General features: G+C 30.6%; 1 long non-coding RNA gene across 1 annotated transcript in view; it reads right to left on the bottom strand.

Annotated features, from left to right (window-relative positions):
* LOC147763062 (uncharacterized) overlaps positions 1–20,298 on the bottom strand; it is a 99,927-nt gene that overhangs the window by 72,553 nt on the left and 7,076 nt on the right. The gene's annotated exons all lie outside the window — the stretch shown is intronic.

The raw sequence follows: 20,298 nt of genomic DNA, 5'->3' as shown, positions 1-20,298 counted from the left end.
GTGAGTCTAATTAGATGTTGTGAAATTGAAAAAAAAAATTGTAGATAATTCCTACTCTTTGCATACAAAGTGTCAAACAACTACAATTCTGTCACACACTGTCAACTGTTAAGCTTATCACAGATTTTTGTTATTGTTAGGCATCATCTCTCCAAATTTCACAAATATTGAACAAGTTTTGTGAAAATTATTAACGTTTAACTATTTTAAGCCATGGAAGTTTGCAGTCTTTGCAATGTCATTTTTAGTTTTTTCACATTTATATGCTCTGAAAATTCTTTTTCGTGAGACACAGTCAACTGATGAGCTTATCACAGATTTTTATTGTTGTTATGCATCATCTATCCAAATTTCACAAATCTTAGACAAGATTTGTGAAAATTATTAACGTTTAACTAATTTAAGCCATGGAATTTTACAGTCTTTTCAATGTCATTTTCAGTTTTCTCACATTTATATGCTCTGAAAAATGTTTTTCATGAGACGCAGTCAACTGATGAGCTTATCACAGATTTTTATTGTTGTTATGCATCATCTCTCGAAATTTCACAAATATTAGACAAGATTTGTGAAAATTATTAACGTCTAACTATTTTCAACCATGGAATTTGGCAGTCTTTTCAATGTCATTTTCAGTATTTCTCAAATTTATGTGTTCTGAAAATATCCTTTTTATTAGACATAGTCAACTGTTTAGGTTAAGTTTATCAAAATTATTGTTCAACTATTTTAGTGTGGGCAATTTGTCAATTTTTAGAATTTAATTTTCACTTTTATCAAACATATTGTTCTTTTTCCAGGTGACCTTTTCCATACAGCGTGATGGCTTTTTTGGTGAACTGATTCTTCCTGTCTGGTCAGGGCTAATTACTATAGAAAAAACAGACAGCAAAAGACAACAGCAAGAGCAATGCTATGTCTCATCCATGTGTACAATAGATGGTATATGGCAAGCTTTAGGACATTGTCAAATGGTGTGCTAAACCCTATTCCAGAACCCGATTGTAAGGAGGAATCTGCATATGGCATTGGTAGTAAGGAGATGTCTTCAATGGGTATATATTCTTTTCTAGAGGACAATTATGAGTAATTTGTCACCTCTTACACAAACAAACTCAAATCATAATATTTGATGTTTAATGTGAGTCTAATTAGATGTTGTGAAATTGAAAAAAAAAATTGTAGATAATTCCTACTCTTTGCATACAAAGTGTCAAACAACTACAATTCTGTCACACACTGTCAACTGTTAAGCTTATCACAGATTTTTTTTCGTGAGACACAGTCAACTGATGAGCTTATCACAGATTTTTATTATTGTTACGCATCATCTTTCCAAATTTCAAAAATATTTTTAAAAAAATGAAAAAAAAAATGAAATTGAAAAAAAAATATTGTAGATAATTCTCACTCTTTGCATACAAAATGTCAAACAACTACAATTCTATCACACACTGTCAACTATTAAGCTTATCACAGATTTTTGTTATTGTTAAGCATCATCTCTCCAAATTTCACAAATGTTAGACAAGATTTGTGAAAATTATTAAAGTTTTACTATTTGAAGCCATGGAATTTTGCAGTCTTTGTAATGTCATTTTCAGTTTTTTCACATTTATTTGCTCTGAAAATTCTTTTTCATGAGACACATTCAACTGATGAGCTTATCACAGATTTTTATTATTGTTATGCATCATCTGTCCAAATTTCACAAATATTGAACAACATTTGTGAAAATTATTAACTTTTAACTATTTTAAGGCACCACATTTTACAGTCTTTTCAATGTCATTTTCAGTTTTCTCAAATTAATATGCTCTGAAAATTCTTTTTCATAAGACACATTCAACTGATGAGCTTATCACAGATTTTTATTGTTGTTATGCATCATCTATCCAAATTTCACAAATATTAGAGAAGATTTATGAAAAATATTAACGTTTAACTATTTTAAGCCATGGAATTTGGCAGTCTTTTCAATGTCATTTTCAGTTTTCTCACATTTATATGCTCTGAAAAATGTTTTTCATGAGACACAGTCAACTGATGAGCTTATCACAGATTTTTATTATTGTTATGCATCATCTGTCCAAATTTCACAAATATTGGACTAGATTTGTGAAAATTAATAACATTTAACTATTTTAAGGCACCGCATTTGGCAGTCTTTTCAGTGTCATTTTCAGTATTTCTCAAATTTTTATGTTCTGAAAATATGCTTTTTATTAGACTTAGTCAACTGTTTAGGTTAAGTTTATCAAAATTATTGTTCAACTATTTTAGTGTGGGAAATTTGTCAATTTTTAGAATTTAATTTTCACTTTTATCAAACATATTGTTCTTTTTCCAGGTGACCTTTTCCATACAGCGTGATGGCTTTTTTGGTGAACTGATTCTTCCTGTCTGGTCAGGGCTAATTACTATAGAAAAAACAAACAGCAAAAGACAACAGCAAGAGCAATGCTATGTCTCATCCATGTGTACAATAGATGGTATATGGCAAGCTTTAGGACATTGTCAAATGGTGTGCTAAACCCTATTCCAGAAACCGATTGTAAGGAGGAATCTGCATCTGGCATTGGTAGTAAGGAGATGTCTTCAATGGGTATATATTCTTTTCTAGAGGACAATTATGGGTAATTTGTCACCTCTTACACAAACAAACTCAAATCAAAATATTTGATGTTTAATGTGAGTCTAGATGTTGTGAAATTGAAAAAAAAATATTGTAGATAATTCTCACTCTTCGCATACAAAATGTCAAACAACTACAATTCTGTCACACACTCTCAACTATTAAGCTTATCACAGATTTTTGTTATTGTTAAGCATCATCTCTCCAAATTTCACAAATGTTAGACAAGATTTGTGAAAATTATTAAAGTTTTACTATTTTAAGCCATGGAATTTTGCAGTCTTTGTGATGTCATTTTCAGTTTTTTCACATTTATTTGCTCTGAAAATTCTTTTTCATGAGACATATTCAACTCATGAGCTTATCACAGATTTTTATTATTGTTATGCATCATCTATCCAAATTTCACAAATATTGAACAAGATTTGTGAAAATTATTAACTTTTAACTATTTTAAGGCACCACATTTTGCAGTCTTTTCAATGTCATTTTCTGTTTTCTCAAATTTATATGCTCTGAAAATTCTTTTTCATAAGACACATTCAACTGATGAGCTTATCACAGATTTTTATTGTTGTTATGCATCATCTATCCAAATTTCACAAATATTAGACAAGATTTATGAAAAATATTAACGTTTAACTATTTTAAGCCATGGAGTTTGGCAGTCTTTTCAATGTCATTTTCAGTTTTCTCACATTTATATGCTCTGAAAAATGTTTTTCATGAGACACAGTCAACTGATGAGCTTATCACAGATTTTTATTATTGTTATGCATCATCTGTCCAAATTTCACAAATATTGGACTGGATTTGTGAAAATTAATAACATTTAACTATTTTAAGGCACCGCATTTGGCAGTCTTTTCAGTGTTATTTTCAGTATTTCTCAAATTTTTATGTTCTGAAAATATGCTTTTTATTAGACTTAGTCAACTGTTTAGGTTAAGTTTATCAAAATTATTGTTCAACTATTTTAGTGTGGGAAATTTGTCAATTTTTAGAATTTAATTTTCACTTTTATCAAACATATTGTTCTTTTTCCAGGTGACCTTTCCCATACAGCGTGATGGCTTTTTTGGTGAACTGATTCTTCCTGTCTGGTCAGGGCTAATTACTATAGAAAAAACAAACAGCAAAAGACAACAGCAAGAGCAATGCTATGTCTCATCCATGTGTACAATAGATGGTATATGGCAAGCTTTAGGACATTGTCAAATGGTGTGCTAAACCCTATTCCAGAAACCGATTGTAAGGAGGAATCTGCATCTGGTATTGGTAGTAAGGAGATGTCTTAAATGGGTATATATTCTTTTCCAGAGGACAATTGTGGGTAATTTGTCACCTCTTACGCAAACAAACTTAAATCATAATATTTGATGTTTAATGTGAGTCTAATTAGATGTTGTGAAATTGAAAAAAAAATATTGTAGATAATTCTCACTCTTCGCATACAAAATGTCAAACAACTACAATTCTATCACACACTGTCAACTGTTAAGCTTATCACAGATTTTTGTTATTGTTTAGCATCATCTCTCCAAATTTCACGAAAGTTAGACAAGATTTGTGAAAAATATTAACGTTTAACTATTTTAAGCCATGGAATTTGGCAGTCTTCTCAATGTCATTTTCAGTTTTCTCACTTTTATATGCTCTGAAAAATGTTTTTCATGAGACACAGTCAACTGATGAGCTTATCACAGATTTTTATTATTGTTATGCATCATCTTTCCAAATTTCACAAATATTTAAAAAAAATGAAAAAAAAAATGAAATTGAAAAAAAAATATTGTAGATAATTCTCACTCTTTCCATACAAAATGTCAAACAACTATAATTCTATCACACACTGTCAACTGTTAAGCTTATCACAGATTTTTGTTATTGTTAAGCATCATCTCTCCAAATTTCACAAATGTTAGACAAGATTTGTGAAAAATATTAAAGTTTTACTATTTGAAGCCATGGAATTTTGCAGTCTTTTCAATGTCATTTTCAGTTTTTATATGCTCTGAAAAATGTTTTTCATGAGACACAGTCAACTGATGAGCTTATCACAGATTTTTATTATTGTTATACATCATCTTTCCAAATTTCAAAAATATTTTTAAAAAAATGAAAAAAAAAAATGAAATTGAAAAAAAAAATATTGTAGATAATTCTCACTCTTCGCATACAAAATGTCAAACAACTACAATTCTGTCACACACTGTCAACTATTAAGCTTATCACAGATTTTTGTTATTGTTAAGCATCATCTCTCCAAATTTCACAAATATTGAACAAGTTTTGTGAAAGTTATTAACGTTTAACTAGTCTTTGCAATGTCATTTTTAGTTTTTTCACATTTATATGCTCTGAAAATTCTTTTTCATGAGACACAGTCAACTGATGAGCTTATCACAGATTTTTATTGTTTTTATGCATCATCTATCCAAATTTCACAAATATTAGACAAGATTTGTGAAAATTATTAAAGTTTAACTATTTTAAGCCATGGAATTTGGCAGTCTTTTCAATGTCATTTTCAGTTTTCTCACATTTATATGCTCTGAAAAATGTTTTTCATGAGACACAGTCAACTGATGAGCTTATCACAGATTTTTATTATTGTTATGCATCATCTGTCTAAATTTCACAAATCTTGAACAAGATTTGTGAAAATTATTAACGTTTAACTTTTCAAGGCACCGCATTTTGCAGTCTTTTCAATGTCATTTTCTGTTTTCTCAAGTTTATTGTCCAAAAAAATTTTTTTCATGAGACACAGTCAACTGATGAGCTTATCACAGATTTTTATTATTGTTATGCATCATCTGTCCAAATTTCACAAATATCGAACAAGATTTGTGAAAATTATTAACTTTTAACTATTTTAAGGCACCACATTTTACAGTCTTTTCAATGTCATTTTCAGTTTTCTCAAATTTATATGCTCTGAAAATTCTTTTTCATAAGACACATTCAACTGATGAGCTTATCACAGATTTTTATTGTTGTTATGCAAAATCTTGTCCAAATTTCACAAATATTAGACAATATTTGTGAAAATTATTAACGTTAAGCTATTTTAAGCCATGGAATTTGGCAGTCGTTTCAGTGTTATTGTCAGTTTTCTCAAATTTATTGTCCAAAAAAAATCTTTTTCACGAGACACAGTCAACTGATGAGCTTATCACAGATTTTTATTGTTCTTATGCATCATCTATCCAAATTTCACAAATGTTAGACAAGATTTGTGAAAATTATTAACGTTTAACTATTTTAAGCCATGGAATTTGGCAGTCTTTTCAATGTCATTTTCAGTTTTCTCACATTTATATTCTCTGAAAATTCTTTTTCACGAGACACATTCAACTGATGAGCTTATCACAGATTTTTATTGTTGTTATGCAAAATCTTGTCCAAATTTCACAAATATTAGACAATATTTGTGAAAATTATTAACGTTAAACTATTTTAAGCCATAGAATTTGGCAGTCGTTTCAGTGTTATTGTCATTTTTTTCAAATTTTTTGTCCAAAAAAAACCTTTTTCACGAGACACAGTCAACTGATGAGCTTATTACAGATTTTTATTGTTATTATGCATCATCTATCCAAATTTCACAAATATTAGACAAGATTTGTGAAAATTATTAACGTTTAACTACGTTTAACTAACGTTTATCACACACCGTCAACTGTTAAGCTTATCACAGATTTTTGTTATTGTTAAGCATCATCTCTCCAAATTTCACAAATATTGAACAAGTTTTGTGAAAATTATTAACATTTAACTATTTTAAGGCACCGCATTTTGTAGTCTTTTCAGTTTCATTTTCAATTTTCTCAATTTTATTGTCCAAAAAAAAAATCTTTTTAATGAGACACAGTCAACTGATGAGCTTATCACAGATTTATATTGTTGTTATGCATCATCTATCCAAATTTCACAAATATTAGACAAGATTTGTGAAAAATCTTTTTGAGACACAGTCAACTGATGAGCTTATCACAGATTTTTATTGTTGTTATGCATCATCTTTCCAAATTTCACAAACATTAGACAAGATTTGTGAAAATTATTAACGTTTAACTATTTTAAGCCATTGAATTTGGCATTCGTTTCAGTGTTATTTTCAGTTTTCTCAAATTTATTGTCCAAAAAAATCTTATTCATGAGACACAGTCAACTGATGAGCTTATCACAGATTTTTATTGTTGTTATGCATCATCTATCCAAATTTCACAAATATTAGACTATATTTGTGAAAATTATTAACGTTTAACTATTTTAAGCCATAGAATTTTGCAGTCTTTGCAATGTCATTTTCCGTTTTCTCACATTTATATGCTCTGAAAAATGTTTTTCATGAGACACAGTCAACTGATGAGCTTATCACAGATTTTTATTATTTTTAAGCATCATCTCTCCAATTTCCACAAATATTGGACAAGATTTGTGAAAAATATTAACGTATAACTATTTTATACCATGGAATTTGGTAGTCTTTTCAGTGTCATTTTCAGTTTTCTCACATTTATATGCTCTGAAAAATGTTTTTCATGAGACACAGTCAACTGATGAGCTTATCACAGATTTTTATTGTTGTTATGCATCATCTGTCCAAATTTCACAAATATTAGACAAGATTTGTGAAAAATATTAACGTTTAACTATTTTATACCATGGAATTTGGTAGTCTTTTCAGTGTCATTTTCAGTTTTCTCACATTTATATGCTCTGAAAAATGTTTTTCATGAGACACAGTCAACTGATGAGCTTATCACAGATTTTTATTATTGTTATGCATCATCTTTCCAAATTTCACAAATATTTAAAAAAAATGAAAAAAAAAAATGAAATTGAAAAAAAAATATTGTAGATAATTCTCACTCTTTGCATACAAAATGTCAAACAACTATAATTCTATCACACACTGTCAACTGTTAAGCTTATCACAGATTTTTGTTATTGTTAAGCATCATCTCTCCAAATTTCACAAATGTTAGACAAGATTTGTGAAAAATATTAAAGTTTTACTATTTGAAGCCATGGAATTTTGCAGTCTTTTCAATGTCATTTTCAGTTTTTATATGCTCTGAAAAATGTTTTTCATGAGACACAGTCAACTGATGAGCTTATCACAGATTTTTATTATTGTTATGCATCATCTTTCCAAATTTCAAAAATATTTTTAAAAAAATGAAAAAAAAAATGAAATTGCAAAAAAAAAATATTGTACAAAATTCTCACTCTTTGCATACAAAATGTCAAACAACTACAATTCTATCACACACTGTCAACTGTTAAGCTTATCACAGATTTTTGTTATTGTTAAGCATCATCTCTCCAAATTTCACAAATGTTAGACAAGATTTGTGAAAATTATTAAAGTTTTACTATTTGAAGCCATGGAATTTTGCAGTCTTTGTAATGTCATTTTCAGTTTTTTCACATTTATTTGCTCTGAAAATTCTTTTTCATGAGACACATTCAACTGATGAGCTTATCACAGATTTTTATTATTGTTATGCATCATCTGTCCAAATTTCACAAATATTGAACAACATTTGTGAAAATTATTAACTTTTAACTATTTTAAGGCACCACATTTTACAGTCTTTTCAATGTCATTTTCAGTTTTCTCAAATTTATTGTCCATAAAAATCTTTTTCACAAGACACAGTCAACTGATGAGCTGATCACAGATTTTTATTGTTGTTATGCATCATCTATCCAAATTTCACAAACATTAGAGAAGATTTGTGAAAAATATTAACGTTTAACTATTTTAAGCCATGGAATTTGGCAGTCTTTTCAATGTCATTTTCAGTTTTCTCACATTTATATGCTCTGAAAAATGTTTTTCATGAGACACAGTCAACTGATGAGCTTATCACAGATTTTTATTATTGTTATGCATCATCTGTCCTAATTTCACAAATATTGGACTAGATTTGTGAAAATTAATAACATTTAACTATTTTAAGGCACCGCATTTGGCAGTCTTTTCAGTGTCATTTTCAGTATTTCTCAAATTTTTATGTTCTGAAAATATGCTTTTTATTAGACATAGTCAACTGTTTAGGTTAAGTTTATCAAAATTATTGTTCAACTATTTTAGTGTGGGAAATTTGTCAATTTTTAGAATTTAATTTTCACTTTTATCAAACATATTGTTCTTTTTCCAGGTGACCTTTTCCATACAGCGTGATGGCTTCTTTGGTGAACTGATTCTTCCTGTCTGGTCAGGGCTAATTCCTATAGAAAAAACAGACAGCAAAAGACAACAGCAAGAGCAATGCTATGTCTCATCCATGTGTACAATAGATGGTATATGGCAAGCTTTAGGACATTGTCAAATGGTGTGCTAAACCCTATTCCAGAAACCGATTGTAAGGAGGAATCTGCATCTGGCATTGGTAGTAAGGAGATGTCTTCAATGGGTATATATTCTTTTCTAGAGGACAATTATGGGTAATTTGTCACCTCTTACACAAACAAACTCAAATCAAAATATTTGATGTTTAATGTGAGTCTAGATGTTGTGAAATTGAAAAAAAAATATTGTAGATAATTCTCACTCTTCGCATACAAAATGTCAAACAACTACAATTCTGTCACACACTGTCAACTATTAAGCTTATCACAGATTTTTGTTATTGTTAAGCATCATCTCTCCAAGTTTCACAAATATTGAACAAGTTTTGTGAAAGTTATTAACGTTTAACTAGTCTTTGCAATGTCATTTTTAGTTTTTTCACATTTATATGCTCTGAAAATTCTTTTTCATGAGACACAGTCAACTGATGAGCTTATCACAGATTTTTATTGTTTTTATGCATCATCTATCCAAATTTCACAAATATTAGACAAGATTTGTGAAAATTATTAAAGTTTAACTATTTTAAGCCATGGAATTTGGCAGTCTTTTCAATGTCATTTTCAGTTTTCTCACATTTATATGCTCTGAAAAATGTTTTTCATGAGACACAGTCAACTGATGAGCTTATCACAGATTTTTATTATTGTTAAGCATCATCTCTCCAATTTCCACAAATATTGGACAAGATTTGTGAAAAATATTAACGTATAACTATTTTATACCATGGAATTTGGTAGTCTTTTCAGTGTCATTTTCAGTTTTCTCACATTTATATGCTCTGAAAAATGTTTTTCATGAGACACAGTCAATGATGAGCTTATCACAGATTTTTATTGTTGTTATGCATCATCTGTCCAAATTTCACAAATATTAGACAAGATTTGTGAAAAATATTAACGTTTAACTATTTTATACCATGGAATTTGGTAGTCTTTTCAGTGTCATTTTCAGTTTTCTCACATTTATATGCTCTGAAAAATGTTTTTCATGAGACACAGTCAACTGATGAGCTTATCACAGATTTTTATTGTTGTTATGCATCATCTGTCCAAATTTCACAAATATTAGACAAGATTTGTGCAAATTATTAAAGTTTTACTATTTGAAGCCATGGAATTTTGCAGTCTTTGTAATGTCATTTTCAGTTTTTTCACATTTATTTGCTCTGAAAATTCTTTTTCATGAGACACATTCAACTGATGAGCTTATCACAGATTTTTATTATTGTTATGCATCATCTGTCCAAATTTCACAAATATTGAACAACATTTGTGAAAATTATTAACTTTTAACTATTTTAAGGCACCACATTTTACAGTCTTTTCAATGTCATTTTCAGTTTTCTCAAATTTATTGTCCATAAAAATCTTTTTCACAAGACACAGTCAACTGATGAGCTGATCACAGATTTTTATTGTTGTTATGCATCATCTATCCAAATTTCACAAATATTAGAGAAGATTTGTGAAAAATATTAACGTTTAACTATTTTAAGCCATGGAATTTGGCAGTCTTTTCAATGTCATTTTCAGTTTTCTCACATTTATATGCTCTGAAAAATGTTTTTCATGAGACACAGTCAACTGATGAGCTTATCACAGATTTTTATTATTGTTATGCATCATCTGTCCAAATTTCACAAATATTGGACTAGATTTGTGAAAATTAATAACATTTAACTATTTTAAGGCACCGTATTTGGCAGTCTTTTCAGTGTCATTTTCAGTATTTCTCAAATTTTTATGTTCTGAAAATATGCTTTTTATTAGACATAGTCAACTGTTTAGGTTAAGTTTATCAAAATTATTGTTCAACTATTTTAGTGTGGGAAATTTGTCAATTTTTAGAATTTAATTTTCACTTTTATCAAACATATTGTTCTTTTTCCAGGTGACCTTTTCCATACAGCGTGATGGCTTTTTTGGTGAACTGATTCTTCCTGTCTGGTCTGGGCTAATTCCTATAGAAAAAACAGACAGCAAAAGACAACAGCAAGAGCAATGCTATGTCTCATCCATGTGTACAATAGATGGTATATGGCAAGCTTTAGGACATTGTCAAATGGTGTGCTAAACCCTATTCCAGAAACCGATTGTAAGGAGGAATCTGCATCTGGCATTGGTAGTAAGGAGATGTCTTCAATGGGTATATATTCTTTTCTAAAGGACAATTATGGGTAATTTGTCACTTCTTACACAAACAAACTCAAATCAAAATATTTGATGTTTAATGTGAGTCTAGATGTTGTGAAATTGAAAAAAAAATATTGTAGATAATTCTCACTCTTCGCATACAAAATGTCAAACAACTACAATTCTGTCACACACTGTCAACTATTAAGCTTATCACAGATTTTTGTTATTGTTAAGCATCATCTCTCCAAATTTCACAAATATTGAACAAGTTTTGTGAAAGTTATTAACGTTTAACTAGTCTTTGCAATGTCATTTTTAGTTTTTTCACATTTATATGCTCTGAAAATTCTTTTTCATGAGACACAGTCAACTGATGAGCTTATCACAGATTTTTATTGTTTTTATGCATCATCTATCCAAATTTCACAAATATTAGACAAGATTTGTGAAAATTATTAAAGTTTAACTATTTTAAGCCATGGAATTTGGCAGTCTTTTCAATGTCATTTTCAGTTTTCTCACATTTATATGCTCTGAAAAATGTTTTTCATGAGACACAGTCAACTGATGAGCTTATCACAGATTTTTATTATTGTTATGCATCATCTGTCTAAATTTCACAAATCTTGAACAAGATTTGTGAAAATTATTAACGTTTAACTTTTCAAGGCACCGCATTTTGCAGTCTTTTCAATGTCATTTTCTGTTTTCTCAAGTTTATTGTCCAAAAAAAATCTTTTTCATGAGAGACAGTCAACTGATGAGCTTATCACAGATTTTTATTATTGTTATGCATCATCTTTCCAAATTTCACAAATATCGAACAAGATTTGTGAAAATTATTAACTTTTAACTATTTTAAGGCACCACATTTTACAGTCTTTTCAATGTCATTTTCAGTTTTCTCAAATTTATATGCTCTGAAAATTCTTTTTCATAAGACACATTCAACTGATGAGCTTATCACAGATTTTTATTGTTGTTATGCAAAATCTTGTCCAAATTTCACAAATATTAGACAATATTTGTGAAAATTATTAACGTTAAGCTATTTTAAGCCATGGAATTTGGCAGTCGTTTCAGTGTTATTGTCAGTTTTCTCAAATTTATTGTCCAAAAAAAATCTTTTTCACGAGACACAGTCAACTGATGAGCTTATCACAGATTTTTATTGTTGTTATGCATCATCTATCCAAATTTCACAAATGTTAGACAAGATTTGTGAAAATTATTAACGTTTAACTATTTTAAGCCATGGAATTTGGCAGTCTTTTCAATGTCATTTTCAGTTTTTTCACATTTATATGCTCTGAAAATTCTTTTTCACGAGACACATTCAACTGATGAGCTTATCACAGATTTTTATTGTTGTTATGCAAAATCTTGTCCAAATTTCACAAATATTAGAGAATATTTGTGAAAATTATTAACGTTAAACTATTTTAAGCCATGGAATTTGGCAGTGGTTTCAGTTTTATTGTCATTTTTTTCAAATTTTTTGTCCAAAAAAAACCTTTTTCACGAGACACAGTCAACTGATGAGCTTATTACAGATTTTTATTGTTATTATGCATCATCTATCCAAATTTCACAAATATTAGACAAGATTTGTGAAAATTATTAACGTTTAACTACGTTTAACTAACGTTTATCACACACCGTCAACTGTTAAGCTTATCACAGATTTTTGTTATTGTTAAGCATCATCTCTCCAAATTTCACAAATATTGAACAAGTTTTGTGAAAATTATTAACATTTAACTATTTTAAGGCACCGCATTTTGTAGTCTTTTCAGTTTCATTTTCAATTTTCTCAATTTTATTGTCCAAAAAAAAAATCTTTTTAATGAGACACAGTCAACTGATGAGCTTATCACAGATTTATATTGTTGTTATGCATCATCTATCCAAATTTCACAAATATTAGACAAGATTTGTGAAAAATCTTTTTGAGACACAGTCAACTGATGAGCTTATCACAGATTTTTATTGTTGTTATGCATCATCTTTCCAAATTTCACAAACATTAGACAAGATTTGTGAAAATTATTAACGTTTAACTATTTTAAGCCATTGAATTTGGCATTCGTTTCAGTGTTATTTTCAGTTTTCTCAAATTTATTGTCCAAAAAAATCTTATTCATGAGACACAGTCAACTGATGAGCTTATCACAGATTTTTATTGTTGTTATGCATCATCTATCCAAATTTCACAAATATTAGACTATATTTGTGAAAATTATTAACGTTTAACTATTTTAAGCCATAGAATTTTGCAGTCTTTGCAATGTCATTTTCAGTTTTCTCACATTTATATGCTCTGAAAAATGTTTTTCATGAGACACAGTCAACTGATGACCTTATCACAGATTTTTATTATTTTTAAGCATCATCTCTCCAATTTCCACAAATATTGGACAAGATTTGTGAAAAATATTAACGTATAACTATTTTATACCATGGAATTTGGTAGTCTTTTCAGTGTCATTTTCAGTTTTCTCACATTTATATGCTCTGAAAAATGTTTTTCATGAGACACAGTCAACTGATGAGCTTATCACAGATTTTTATTGTTGTTATGCATCATCTGTCCAAATTTCACAAATATTAGACAAGATTTGTGAAAAATATTAACGTTTAACTATTTTATACCATGGAATTTGGTAGTCTTTTCAGTGTCATTTTCAGTTTTCTCACATTTATATGCTCTGAAAAATGTTTTTCATGAGACACAGTCAACTGATGAGCTTATCACAGATTTTTATTGTTGTTATCCATCATCTGTCCAAATTTCACAAATATTAGACAAGATTTGTGAAAATTATTAACGTTTAACTATTTTAAGGCACCGCATTTTGCAGTCTTTTCAATGTCATTTTCAGTTTTCTCACATTTATATGCTTTGAAAAATGTTTTTCATGAGACACAGTCAACTGATGAGCTTATCACAGATTTTTTTTGTTGTTATGCATCATCTCTCCAAATTTCACAAATATTGGACAAGATTTGTGAAAATTATTAACATTTAACTATCTTAAGGCACCGCATTTGGCAGTCTTTTCAATGTTATTTTCAGTTTTTCTCAAATTTATATGTTCTGAAAATATCCTTTTTATTACACACAGTCATCTGTTTAGGTTAAGTTTATCAAAATTATTGGTCAACTATTTTAGTGTGGGACATTTGACAATTTTTAGAATTTAATTTTCACTTTTTACAATTATATTGTTCTTTTTTCAGGTGACCTTTTCCATACAGCGGGATGGCTTTTTTGGTGAACTGATTCTTCCTGTCTGGTCAGGGCTAATTCCTATAGAAAAAACAGACAGCAAAAGACAACATATAATTCTCACCCTTCACATACAAAATACCAAACAACTACAATTTTATTACACACTGTCAACTGTTAAGCTTATCATAGATTTTTGTTATTGTTAAGCATCAAATTCCACAAATATTGGACAAGACTTGTCAAAATTTTGAACGTTTAACTATTTTAGACCATGGAATTTGGCAGTCTTTTCAATGTAATTTTTAGTTTTCTCCAATTAATATGATCTTAAAAATCTTTTTCATTAGACACAGTCAACTGATGAGTTTTTCAGAGATTTTTATTGATTTTAAGCATCATTTGTACAAATTTCAAAAATATTGGACTAGATTTTTCAAAACTATTAACATTTAACTATTTTATTCCATGAAAATTGCCAGTCTTTTTAATGTAATATTCATTTTTCTCAATTATATTGTCTGAAAAAATCTTCTTCATTGGACCCAGTCAACTGATGAGGTTATTATTGTTGTAATGCATCATTTGTACAAATTTCACAAAGATTGGACCAGATTTGTCAAAATTATTAATGTTTAACTATTTTAAGTCATGGAATTTGGCAGTCTTTTCAATGTCATTTTCAGTTTTCTCAAAAATATATGTTCTGAAAAAATCTTTTTCATTTGACATTGTCAACTGTGCTTTTCACAGATTTTTTAGATGTTAAGCATGATTTGTACAAATTTCACAAATATTGGAGTAGATTTGCCAACATTATTAATGTTTAACTATTTTAAGTTATCGAATTTGGCATTTTTATGTACAGACACAGATGTGTCTGTACATATTGCCATCACCTGCGTCTGTCGTCGCCGATGGCGATGCCGATGCCGATGCCGGCGCCGTGCACTTTCCTTGTAAACACGACAAGTGGAGGGCAGTTTTACTTTTTGGCTTTATATTTACATAGCTGATGAATATTTATAAAACGCAGGTCAAGTTCGAAAATCAGCATGATCGGGCCATTATTGTAGAAGTTATGCTGTTTTTTCACTTTTCAGCATATTTTTCACATTTCCTCAGATTCAATTCTTAGGCATGTTAACAGTCTCATTATTAAACTAATAAGATACGTAAAGGTTTTTGTTTGACATTTCCTGCATCTTTACAACATTGTTAGTTGATTTTGTAAAAATGATGGTAAACTTGTTATCGTGTATTGTGTAATAAAGTTTCAAAAATGGAAATAAACTCATATCATTGCAGTTTGTCAGATTCAATCATTCACTATGTTCAGAATCTCAGAATGGAAGAAATTGGACATTTAACACTGCTCTATTGATATTTTTCCCATCTCATCAATTTTCTTAGTTGATCATATAAAAACGGCAGTAAACTGTTAATTTTGTTTTATGTTAAAAATTGTTAAAAATGGAAAAAAGAAAAAAACATTTCAGAACAGTGCTGTCTTGTTTATATTTTGGCATTTTCAAGTAGTGACTTTGAAGCTCCATTGGCCTGAAGACCTTTGCTAGTCACATTTTCTGAATATCCATGATACTAATATTTTATTATTAAAAATTGATGGTCATTATGCTGTTAAACATTATGTAATATTGTATCACAATTTGAAAAAAACTTATTTTGGGCACTGCTCCCATGATGACCATTTAAGAAAATCCATGTCACTTACTGTTCTCAAACAGTACAGTAAATATATATAGATGTGTCTGTACATATTGCCATCACAGTGTCTGTCGTCCCCGTCATCGCCGTCGCTGGCGCCGTGCACTTTCATTGTAAACACAATAAGTGGTAGGCAGCTTTACTTTTTGGCTTTATATTTCAAGAGCTGATGAATATTCATAAAACGCAGGTCAAGTTCGAAAATCAGCATGATCGGGTCATTATTGTAGAAGTTATGCTTTATTTTTCACTTTCCAGCATATATGCAACACTGTAAACATATTCCAAGGAAAACTGATAGGCCTGTTGTCATGAAACTCACAGGAGTAATCTATCTTACTAAAATGCAGGTCAAGTTAGAAAATCGGCATGATCAGGCCACTATTTTAGTAGTTATGCTTTTTTTTCACTTCTCAGCATATATGCAACACTGTAAACACAATATGAGAAAAACAGATAGGCCAATTGTCATTAAACTCACAGGAGTGGTCAATCCTTCTAAAACGCAGGTTGAGTTAAAAGAACAGCATAATCGGGCCATTGTTTTAGAAGTTATGTTGTTTTTTTACATTTTCTCAGATTCAATTCTTAGGCATGTTAACAGTTTCATTATTTAATTAATAAGATATTAAAAGTGTTTGTTTGACATTTCCTGCATCTTTACAACATTGTTAGTTGATTTTGTAATAATGATGGTTAATTGTACCACCAGCGTAGGCGCTGGCGGTACTCATGGTTTTAGTCCCGACCCGTATGTTCCGCCGGCTCCGCCGGCTCCGCCGGCTCCTGCGGCTCCGCCGCCAAGTCACCGTTACCGCTTCTCCTCCTAGACGGTAAGGGCCCCCGTACCCATCTCTTGGATTTAGGTCACCTATAATCTCATCTCGTTCCACGTAAAATTTGGGCTTTGTCGGTTTTGGGGTCTAGGTGTGGCACTCATTGCAATGCACCCTTGTCTAAAAATGTCAAAATTAAATGCTAATTATCTACCCTATGGAAGGAATTATGGGAAAATTTTCTACAGACGGCTTTCCAAAAGTCCTATGTGTAGATTTCAAATATGCCCTTGGATTTGACCTTTGACCTTTATTTCAAGGTCAAACGGGCCAAAATTTTCAAAACAAGGCAGCAAAGCTGTCAAATGTACAGACAAAAAGCAGGAAATAACTATGCACAAAATAGGCTACCGTCAATTCTGATGCAAAAGTACATTATGTTAAACTGCAAATTCAACATCAAATTTTAATTATGCTCAACAGGTAATACCAATGTAAGTAAAACGTGTAACAAGCATAAAGCTTCAGGCCCATGGGAGTTCAAGTTCACACTTTGAAAATGTATAACTTCCAGAAAAAGAAGCCAATTAGACTACTTTTCCAACCCCGGCTGCATTTTAGTCCTGCATTTCTTTTTTGAACATTTGGCAATCATAAGTAACATGGTTTTCCCATAATGGTCATCATGGCAGCAGCACCCATAATTGTTTTCTTCTATTCTGATGCAATATTACATATTGGTTAACAGCATAATGACCGTCAATTTTTAATAATAAAATATACGTATCATGGATTTTCAGAAAATGTGACTAGCATGGGTCTTCAAGCATGTAGAACTTCAAAGTCACACCTTGAAAATGCCAATATGTGAAATATGCTGAAAAGTGACGGCGCTGACGGCAAAGACAGACGCAGGTGATGGCAATATGTACAGACACATTTTTGACACATCTGTACATATTTACTGTACTGTTTGAGAACAGTAAGTGACATGGTTTTTCAATAGAGCAGTGTTAAATGTCCAATTTCTTCCATTCTGAGATTCTGAACATAGTGAATGATTGAATCTGACAAACTGCAATGATATGAGTTTATTTGCACTTTTGAAACTTTATTACACAATACACGATAACAAATTAACCCTCATTTTTACAAAATAAACTAACAATGTTATAAAGATGCAGGAAATGTCAAACAAACACTTTTAATATCTTATTAATTAAATAATGAAACTGTTAACATGCCTAAGAATTGAATCTGAGGAAATGTGTAAAAACAACATAACTTCTAAAATAATGGCCCGATTATGCTGATTTTTTAACTCAACCTGCGTTTTAGCAGGATTGACCACTCCTGTGAGTTTAATGACAATTGGCCTATCTGTTTTTCGTATATTGTGTTTACAGTGTTGCATATATGCTGAAAAGTGAAAAAAAAAGCATAACTACTAAAATAGTAACCTGATCATGCTGATTTTCGAACTTGACCTGCGTTTTAGTAAGATAGATTACTCCTGTGAGTTTCACGACAACAGGCCTATCGCTTTTCCTTGGAATGTGTTTACAGTGTTGCATATATGCTGAAAAGTGAAAAAACAGCATAACTTCTACAATAATGGCCCGATCATGCTGATTTTCAAACTTGACCTGCGTTTTATGAATATTCATCAGCTCTGTAAATGTTAAGCCAAAAAGTAAAACTGCCTTCCACTTATCGTGTTTACAATGAAAGTGCACGGCGCCGGCGCCGGCGATGACGGCGACGACAGACGCAGGTGATGGCAATATGTACAGACACATCTATATATATATTTACTGTACTGTTTGAGAACAGTAAGTGACATGTTTTTTCTTAAATGGTCATCATGGGAGCAGTGCCCAAAGTAGGTTTTTTTCAAATTTTGATGCAATATTACATAATGTTTAACAGCATAATGACCATCAATTTTTAATAATAAAATATTAGTATCATGGATATTCAGAAAATGTGACTAGCAAAGGTCTTCAGGCCCATGGAACTTCAAAGTCACAACTTGAAAATGCCAAAATGTAAATAAGACAGCACTGTTCTGAAATGTTTTTTTTCCCCATTTTTAACAATTTTTAACATAAAACAAAATTAACAGTTTACTGCCATTTTTATATGATCAACTTAGAAAATTGATGAGATGGGAAAAATATCAATAAAGCAGTGTTAAATGTCCAATTTCTTCCATTCTGAGATTCTGAACATAGTGAATGATTGAATCTGACAAACTGCAATGATATGAGTTTATTTCCATTTTTGAAACTTTATTACACAATACACGATAACAAGTTTGCCATCATTTTTACAAAATCAACTAACAATGTTGTAAAGATGCAGGAAATGTCAAACAAAAACTTTTACGTATCTTATTAGTTTAATAATGAGACTGTTAACATGCCTAAGAATTGAATCTGAGGAAATGTGAAAAATATGCTGAAAAGTGAAAAAACAGCATAACTTCTACAATAATGGCCCGATCATCCTGATTTTCGAACTTGACCTGCGTTTTATGAATATTCACCAGCTCTGTAAATATAAAGCCAAAAAGTAAAACTGCCCTCCACTTATCGTGTTTACAAGGAAAGTGCACGGCGACGGCATCGGCATCAGCATCGGCATCGGCGACGACAGACGCAGGTGATGGCAATATGTGTCTGTACATAAAAATGAATTTTTTTACGAAAAAAAAATTATTTCCCCTGTTATTCAGACACCACACAGACTTAACCAATAATATTATTGGAAAGTGTTACCCTTTCCTCCCCGTGAATTTGGGGTCAATCGGTGCATTTTCACGGGAGTAGCGGCCATAAGATACCGAAACTGAAAACTGTCTCTAATTCGGGAACCGTTAATGCTAGAGACCCATTCTTTTTTGCATTTTGTAGAGCATGTAAAGCCCAACACTGGAAGTGGTCTCCGTTTTTTTTGTATTCCATGCGGTTTTCGAGTTACGCTGTATCAAAAAGTTCATATTGGTGGTGAAAGCAAAATGTGCAGTACGGTAATGGATAATAAATTTTGAACTCCGGAAAAATAAAACACAAGGCTTGGCAAAGCAGACAACTTGTGGTCAAAAATGACATTATTTCATCAAATTTGAACATCTGGAACTTCAGAGCACCTCCCATTTCAAGAATTTTGACCAAAATGACCTTTTCTTTATTTTAATAAATTTTTTTCTGTAGGAAATTTATGGCACATTATGGTAACTCCAAAATTATAACATTTAGTCCCTTATATCTCCAAAACTGGCAGAGATAGGTCCATAGTTACTATTGAAGTTGAATAGGAAGTCATATACTGGCAATCTCAATGTGACCTTGAAATTGACCTTTGACCTACTTTTCACCATGAACTGAACTTTGCAAATTTTGGTTCCCTTTTATCTCCAA

This window comes from Lingula anatina, chromosome 3 (assembly GCF_051362555.1).
Source record: "Lingula anatina isolate TDL-2025a chromosome 3, LinAna3.0, whole genome shotgun sequence".
Taxonomy (NCBI): domain Eukaryota; kingdom Metazoa; phylum Brachiopoda; class Lingulata; order Lingulida; family Lingulidae; genus Lingula; species Lingula anatina.
Note: the sequence above shows the minus strand (reverse complement) of the source record. Positions and strands in the feature narration are given on the sequence as shown.